Below are 8,781 nucleotides of genomic sequence, written 5' to 3' on the forward strand. Positions count from 1 at the left end.
TGTGGTTCATTTTTCATCTTGGTATAGTATTTGTGCTTCAAATACAAGAATATCTCAAAGACACTTGGTTCCTCTCAAAGATACAACAGTAAATCAGAGTAAAGAGAGTAATCAGCCCTTTTGGAATTTTCCAGGGCTTTGGTGAGCCTTCTTTTTGCCGGTGGGGATCCAGCCTCTGGACGTACAGTGATAATTGAGCAGGCAGCGGCTGCTGGAGGCTGGAGTGATGGTGGCAATTTCTTAGAAATAATGACAGACACCATGTTGTCCAGTTCTTCCTTCCGTGAACAGTCTCTCCCTAGTGTATGGTGCTGTGTGATTGCATCTTACCAACAGCAGATGAGGGGCTCACTCTGTAGCCCAGGCTAGACTCAAATTAATAGCAGTCCTGACTCAGCCTCCTCCCAAGTGCCAGAATTGCAGGTGTGAGCCCCTGTACCGGGCTAGAATTTCAAACTTCACATGTACACCTGTGAAGCTGCTGGTCTCAACAGTGCGCTGGAAAGACTCAACGTGGCATTCACAGGGAAACTGCCCCCCAGACCCTATTCTCCTCTTAGAAGCACAGAAATTAGCATCATCTTCCAGGCATTGGGAGTTTTCTGAAAGAAAGACTACAGTATCTGCTCCCACATAATGCCACCAGCTGCATCTGCTCTGACTGGAGAGGCAACCTGGGCTTCAAAGCTAGACATGGCCTCTCCTCTCCATGATAAACTGAAGTTCCCAGAAGAAACACACACACACACACACACACACACACACACACACACACACACCCCTGTGTTCAAGACTGCACAAGGCTGACTGACTGTGGTTCTCAACCTTCCTAATGTTGCTACCCTTTAATATAGTTCCTCGAGCTGTGGTGACCTCCCCAACCATAAAAATATTTTCATTGCTACTTGATAACTGTAATTTTGCTACCGTTATGAACTGTAATGTAAATATCTAATATGTAGGATATCTGATATTGTACCCTACAGGGTCATGACCCACAGGGTGAGAACTGCTGGAGTAGAACTTCATGCTTTGGAATGCTGCAGATTCAGAGCCAAATTATCCTGGGCTATTATGAGTCCCATAAATAGTCACTAATGTCCGGCCTAACCTTGTGACTATGAGGTGAAGGAAACCCCATACTAACTTTTGAAACATACTAACTTAGCAGACTACCAGTCTCCACCAACCCATGCTCTATGGCAGAGCTGATAGGCTGTGGAAGCTGGCCTTTCCAGAAGTTACCAGCACAGCTGTAAAATCTGGCCCTTTCTGAAAGTTGTCCACTCTGGCAATTGAGCCAGTGAGATCCCATGACAGGAGTGAGGAGTTACTATCAGCCTGGGAGGAAGCTTGACTTGGTTTCTAGTTATTCACTCATTTAAAACAAATGTTTGTGGCTAGGCATGGCAACTCATGCCTTTAACACCAGTACTGAGGAGGTAGAGGCAAGAAGATCTGAGTTCAAGCCCATCCTGGGTTACATAGTAAGTTCCAGGCCACCCAGGACTACATACAGACACTCTATCCTAAAACAAACAAACAAAACAAAACAACGCCCCCCCAAAAAATAAACAAACAAAAATCCCATCCAAAACAGGCAACTCTTGTTTCTGGCCAGGAGGAGTTTTGCACACGTCACCACCTGCTCAGGCCCATGGAGTCACAGGGCTTCCTGCTTTCTGAGAATAAACGAAGTCCCAGAGACGATCTGGTCCCATTTCCACCTAGAAAGCAGTTGTTCTTTCTGCAGAGCAGGGTGAGGCAAGCAAACAGCATAAAACCAGTAACTTTTGCTCAGAAGAAAGCAGAAACTCGTCAGACCTGGCTTGGGGTTCTGGAAACAGCCAGGCGGGAGGCTAGGGTCTCCTCAAGTTCTTCGTGCTCCCTGGGGACAGCCTGGGCATCTGTGGCCAGTCCCACGTGTGTTCATTCAGGACCAGCTGATCTTGCTTGGGAACATGTCCCTTTCCTAATAAAAATAAGAAAGATGCCAAGACACTTAAGCAGCAGAGACATCCAAACCGAACCTGAGAGCCCGACACAGGGCAACAGCAGCCGTGAGGGCACAGGCTGCACTCCATCAGGGAGAAAGCCCCCTCCCTTGAACCAAATCATAAAGTTAGTGGAAAATGGAACTCACTGGTGTCTCTGAGGGAGACCACAGACCTTCCCCCACCCCCCACCCCCTCTGTAATGACAGGGTCCCTGGGTGTTGTAGGCCTTTCCCTGTTGCTGAGACATTTGGACATTGTGACGTAGCTGTGACCTCAGGGCCTCACCCAGGCAGGGACATCAACCCCTACTTGAAATGACCTTGAGAGAGAAGCTTCTGGGTTTTACACCCGTTCCTCACTGTCCCTGAGTTCATTCTTATTTGGGGTTGTGTGGCCCTCTAGATGTCTGTCCTGCTCGGCCCTAAGGGTAAATAAACCTAGGACATCATCTGTGGATAGCAAAGGGATTCAAAAGTCAGAGAGAGATCTGAACTCCTATAGAGGCCCTGCCCTCAACCCTGGCCCCTAATTGATGATCCAGGGCATGGTAGGAGATCAAAAGGATACTCCAATTCCAGGGGTAAAGGAGGAACCCAGAACCTTGGGCAGGTCCAAGGCAATGTCAAGGAAAGAACATGGTACATTTGTCAGGTGGGAGTGCATCCCAGTACCTTGTCTGGAACCACAGTACGGAGTCAGTGCTCCAAACAGAGCATTCCAGAAGGGTGTGACCAGGCAGTGTAGCTTAGAGTCCTTGCCAGGCATGCTGAGGCCCTGGGTTCCACCACCAGCACCACATAAACCAGCATGGTGGTGAGTACCTGTACCTTCATTCCAGCACCTGGAAGGTGGAGACAGGAGCTACATAGCAAGTTGGAAATGAGCCTGGGCTATGTGAGACCTTGTATCACAATATAAAAGGGATGAGAACTGGGACTTGAAACTGAGCTTCCTCAGAGTCCATTTGGTGTTGCCTTGGTGAGTCAGGACATGGACATGAGGGGCCACAATGGACTAGTGTAGCATGAATCTTTAAAGGTCTTATTAATAAAAATAAAACCTGGACCCAGGTTTTGGGGTGAACACTGAAAGATCAGAGAGAACAGAGCTAACCTCACCTAGCCAACTTCTTAGCTGATCCTGTTTCCTCAAACTGGAAGTCCTCATCTGGAATGGATCTCAGCAGAACTGCTGCTCAAAGCCTAAAAGCTTAACCAGGCTCTAGTTCCTGGTCCTCACACTTTATATACCTTTCTGATTCCTGCCATCACTTCCTGGGACTAAAGGCATGTGTCACCATGCCTGACTGTGTTCAGCGTGGCTTTGAACTCATAGAGATCCAAATGGATCTCTGCTTCCAGAATGCTAGCATTAAAGGTGTGTGTGCCACCATTTTCTGGCCTCTATGTCTATCTATGGCTGTTCTATTCTCTGACCCCAGATAAGTTTATTAGGGTGCACAATATACTGGGGAACACAATATCACTACAGACGAGCTTTGGGGTCCAGAGATTTTATTCATGTTTAACTGGACCTGAGGTGGCTCAAGGCACTTTGGAAATCTACCTCTTACAGTCCCATGTGAGGGTGGCAGCAGTGGATCCTGTCCGAGGTTCCAGTCGAGAGAGGCCAGAGACACACAGCCAGGACCTCTTGGCTCAGGAGACATGGTTGCTACATAAGCAGAAGCCAAGGCATGGGAACAGGTAGGGACAAGTGGAAGGCTTTCCAATAGAACTTTCCAGACTCTGATTCACAAGTCACAAAGCCACTGCTAGAAGGATGGGTTATATCTCACCACCCTCACCCCCCCCTTTGAACCACCCTCCAATGTAGTAGTAGTCCAAACCCATCAACAATAACCTTGTCATGTATCGCACCATCTCTGAGGTGTGGGAGTCCAGAAACACTGAGCTGGGTAGTCACAGGCTGAACTGCACTGTGAGGCTATAGAAGGTGACCTTGGAGGCTGCCATCTCATCTGAAAACTCAACAGGGCCAGGAAACCTGCTTCCAAGGCAGCTCATGTTTGACACATTGGTGTGGCTGTGGGAGGGAGGCCTCTGCCCCAGTCTGATAAGTGTCCTTGGGATATGGTGGTGGCTTCCAGAGACCATAGGCTGAAGTACCATGACCTCCATGCAGATCTAGAAGACAGACTTGCATTTTGTGTTACTACAGTCTATTGATTACACAGGTCTGGGCTATTCTGGGTGGAGAGCTCTTTGGATAACAGGATTGCCTACAGGTGGGTCTTGAGGTACCATCTTGGAGGCTGATACAGAAGAGGTCAGAGCAAGGAGACTCAGGAAGGCCACTGAGAGGAGAGGCTTGCCACCAGGACCAGAGCTCTAGGGACTGGGATCTGATGACCCTCCACTGGCTGAGGGAGGAGGATTGAGAGCAGGTCCTCCCAGTTTCTGAAGTTCCTTCCTGGCTCCTGGCCTATCACGGCCCTGGGAGAGTTCCCAGCCAAGGTGCTGGAGCCAAGTAGCATGGCTGCAAAACAGAACTGTGGCAAGGACAGATGAAGACAGGGGGCCTGGAAGGCATCGGAAACACATGGCCCTAGCTATGACATCTGTGACTTCTGGCTCACACCTGCCTGCCTACCTAGAAAGGCAGAGGCCTGGGCCTCTCAGAAAACAAAATTACTCAAATGAAAGCCAGGAGCAAGACAGCTTTCTGATAACTAACATCGGTGGCTTGTGGAGGAGGCTGAGGGAGAACCAAATGGAAGCTGCCATCTCTGAGCCTCTATGGGCAGGAAAAATGGGCCCCTGTGTATGGCTTAAATCCTCAGGTATTGGTCCTCACCTTCACCTGGTTTGAGAAAGAGTTCCCTGCTCTATCCACGTGCCTCTGGCTCCCATTTTAACATGAACCTGGGATTATAGATGCTCATATCTGGCTTTTTGTGGATGAGGACTCAGGTCCTCAAGCTTACAGAGCAAGCACTGTACCCATTGACTCTGGAGTTCACCAATTCACTAGGCTGGCCAGTCAGTGAGCCCCAGCAACCCACTGGTCTCTTGTCTCCCCAGTGGATTACCTGCTCACACCACCACACCCAGCTTTCTCATGTGGGTTTTGAGACTCAAACTCGGTCCTCATGGTTCATAGCAAACACTTTACCAACTGAGCCAACTCTCCAGCCCTCAATTCTTTTTAAAATATTTTAAACCAAGGGCTGGAGTTCAGTTCTGAGCACCCACATGGTAGCTTACAACCATTTGTACCTCCAGTTTCAAGGGATCCCGTTCCTTCTTCTAGTCTATGGGCACCAGACATTCATTCAGTACTCTTACATACTGTGGGAGTTTGAATGTAATTGGCCCCCATAATCTCATAGGGAGTGGCACTATTAGGAGGTATGGCTTTGGTGGAGTGGTTATGGCCTTTTTGGAGGAAATGTGTCACTGTACGGGCAGGCTTTGAGGTTTCCTATGCTCAGGACACCACCCAGTGTCTCAGTTGACTTCCTTTTTCCTGCAAGATGTAGCACTCTCAGCTCCAGCACATCTGCCTGCATGCGGCAATGCTCTCTTTCATGATGATAATGGACTGAAACTCTGAAACTGTAAGCCACCACCACAAATAGCTGATTTTTATTATAAGAGTTGCTGTGGTCATGGTCTCTTCATAGTAATTAAAAAACCCCAGACACATCCATACTGGCAGGACACTCACACATAAAATAAATATATCTGAAAAAAATTTTAAAACATTTTCAATCCAAAAGCCAGGCAAGCATGGGAATACACATCTGTAACCGCAGGACTTGGGGGCTGAGGCAAAAGGTTTGCCACAGGTTCTGGGCAAAACTGGGCTACATGGGAGACTTCACCATTTTAGGAAAAAAAAAAACTAAAGAGGAAAAACAGTGTATATTAACTATGGCTCCTGTTCTGTGAAACAGATCTCAAAATAATGGTCCTGTGTGTGAGTACTCCATGCACTCTGCCCCAGGTCTCCTGGTCTGTCCCTTATAGTAGGGCTGGAATAAACACACCTACTTTTAAAACTGGTCTCAGATACTTGCCAGGCACATTTTTCAAGGCAAATGGCTTCAATTCAATCCCCTCATTCCATTTGAGTCACCCAATGTTGTCACAAAAGGTCCACGTAACCAATCCTCTCCAGGAGCGCAGATGTGTTCAACTGCTGTGAAGTCGTGTTCTGAGGATTGGTTGGAAAACAAGTTTGGAGGTGTCTTGGCCCTGTTGCTGGAGATCCAGTTTTTATCTCAAGGGACAAAGGACAAATGATCCCTCCAGTCACTCTGATTGTGCCCATGGTTTCCAACACTCAATCTCTCTGGGTCTGTCTGATGCCTGATGGGGTGTAAGAAGACTGTCAGGGTGCCTCCGGCCAGAGCACAGTTCAGCTAGCCCCACCTTGGAAGTACCATGAAAAGCCTGGCTTGAGGCTCTACTGAGAACTGTAGCTGGCCAGTGGCAGAGGCTGACACAGTCTATGGTCCTGGGCTCTGTGGCTTACTGTCTTCACTCCAGAGGGAGTGGGCTTCATCTGCTGGTGGCAGGGTAGGCAGGACAGACAGACCCACAGCAGGCAGAGCTCTGGGAGAGCAGCCCACCGCCCAGCAGTCACTGAGCACCAGAGGTGAGGGCACCTCTAGTGGGTAGCTGTTCCAGCTTTGACCTTGAAGCACTGCCCCTAGTAAGGCAGCAGGTAACTGCCACACAAGCCTATGACCTGCCCCTGGGGCGTGGCCGAGACCAGAGACCTTGAGACCTGAGGTGCCTATATGCCGGCTCTCTTGGCTCCTAGTGATCCTGGACACTGGATGGCAGACTGAGTCAGAGTTCTCCAGAGAAGCATGCTGGACTGCACCTCACCTCTCCCCGATCTTGTAACTCACCCCTTTATTGGTTGTAAGTTATCCCAAAATAAACCTCTTTGAACTACCAGATTAACTATGTGGAGTTGCCTGTAGCTAGAGTTTTCCTGCCTTGCCCACAGTCAGGACAAATCTTTGTCACCCGCCAGTCCCACAGCCGCTCAGACCCAACCAAGTAAACACAGAGACTTATATTGCTTACAAACTGTATGGCCGTGGCAGACTTCTTGCTAACTGTCCTTATATCTTAAATTAATCCATTTCTATAAATCTATACCTTGCCACATGGTTCGTGGCTTACTGGCATCTTCACATGCAGTTTGTCATGGCGGTGGCTGGCAGTGACTCCCTTTCCCTTCCTGTTCCCTTAATTCTCCTCTCTGTTAGTCCTGCCTATACTTGCTGCCTAGCCACTGGCCAATCGGTGTTTTATTTGTTGACCAATCAGAGTTATTTGACATACAGACCATCCCACAGCAGTTGCCTTGTTAGTTCCCTGCTTTAGGCACCACAAACCAAAGCTCTAAACCATAGCTGGGCTCCCAGGCTAAAACAAACTAGAACCATATAAGCCATTGACAAGCACTAGAGACATTTGAATCCAGGCCTCCTACCACAGGAGCTTAAATGTCTTTCTCCAGCAATATAGGAAGACTGAACTCTGACCTTCAGCACACACAAAGGAGGATGCTGAGGCCACGACACGGTGGATCACCTACTTAAGGTTTTATAGCCCTCAGAAGGCAGAGCCAGAGTTCACAAGTACACAGTGGGACCTGGTATCTAAGTTTACAGCCACCACCTCCCAGCCTCCTTAGGACCTAGTTCAAGGGAGAAATGAAAGTGCCAATGTGTGGCCAAAAAAGATGCCTGAAACCCCTGTGTCCACATTCTGAGATGGGCCGGGAGAACACCAAGTTAGGCTGATGGGATCCAGGACTCCCTCTAGGAGCAGCTGTCAATGTTCAACCAGCTCTAACCGGAAGCAGATCAGCTGTGCCCGGGCTGTGGGCTAACGCAAACAATAATAGATCCAGCCTATTATGCTCCCAGGGTCTGCGGAAGAGGCTACCAACCAGCTCAGGATTCTAATCTGAGGGATAGTCAATGAATCTGAGCACACTGAGTTCTTTAGTCCATTCATTTTATTCTTCTAATTCAATTCTATCTACACAGTTTCTTTTCTGCTCCTCTCGGTTCCTCCTGCTCTCAGTCCCTTCTGCTGTTCTCTCATGTCTACCCAGTTCTTTCCATCTCTGTCCTCATCTTTGTTCTTCTCCATCCATCCTCCCAGTGCTCTCAGAGAACCAGTATATATATGCACACAGTAATTCTTTGGTAAAGCAATGTGAGGCTTGAAGTTTTCAGGGTCACAGAGAGAGGAGATAAGAATCCACACATAGAGCAATTAATTGTCAGCTTCCAATTACAAACCAAAAGGGGAGTGACTAAAGGGGAGTTCTCTGGTAGGGGCAACTAAAGGCTAAGGTCAATTATGGAATTTATGTGCTCAAACTATAAGCTAGAAATGGCTAGGTAGAATGTTAGGGGTCAGTAAGTCACAAGAAAGTAAACTGTCTTTGGCGCCACTTTTCCCGCTCGTTCAGGCTGCAGCTGCTTTCTGATAGGGAGGGGGACATATGCTAGGTGGCCAAGCAACCTATGTCAGAGCATGTAGCATTTGATTAGTAAAAGCACTTTCACTAAGAGTAATTGCTGAGGAGAAAATCCAGGAATAGCACCTGACTGAGGAGGAATAAAAACTTAATTTGCACAAGAAAGAAGCTTGGCACCTATTGCCTGTCTGGCCTTGTAGGCAATCTCCTTGGGTCAGTGGGAAGAAACTGCCTTAAATCAGTATCTAGCAAATGGCTAAAACATCATCCCAGGAATGTGAGCAGTAAATCTCTTAAGGTAGGGTCT

General features: G+C 48.2%; 1 protein-coding gene across 1 annotated transcript in view; it reads right to left on the reverse strand.

Moving 5' to 3' along the window:
• LOC114692333 (actin-85C-like) overlaps positions 1–2,225 on the reverse strand; it is a 34,190-nt gene extending 31,965 nt beyond the window's left edge. The window contains exons 1-2 of the mRNA XM_037208756.1: positions 2,144–2,225; positions 1,825–1,972 (exon numbers count right to left, since the gene is read on the reverse strand). The gene's annotated coding sequence lies outside the window, so the exon portion shown is untranslated. The remainder of the gene's footprint in view (positions 1–1,824; positions 1,973–2,143) is intronic.
• Between the last annotated feature and the right edge of the window lie 6,556 nt (positions 2,226–8,781).

This window comes from Peromyscus leucopus, chromosome 1 (genome assembly GCF_004664715.2).
Source record: "Peromyscus leucopus breed LL Stock chromosome 1, UCI_PerLeu_2.1, whole genome shotgun sequence".
NCBI classification, from domain to species: Eukaryota; Metazoa; Chordata; class Mammalia; order Rodentia; family Cricetidae; genus Peromyscus; species Peromyscus leucopus.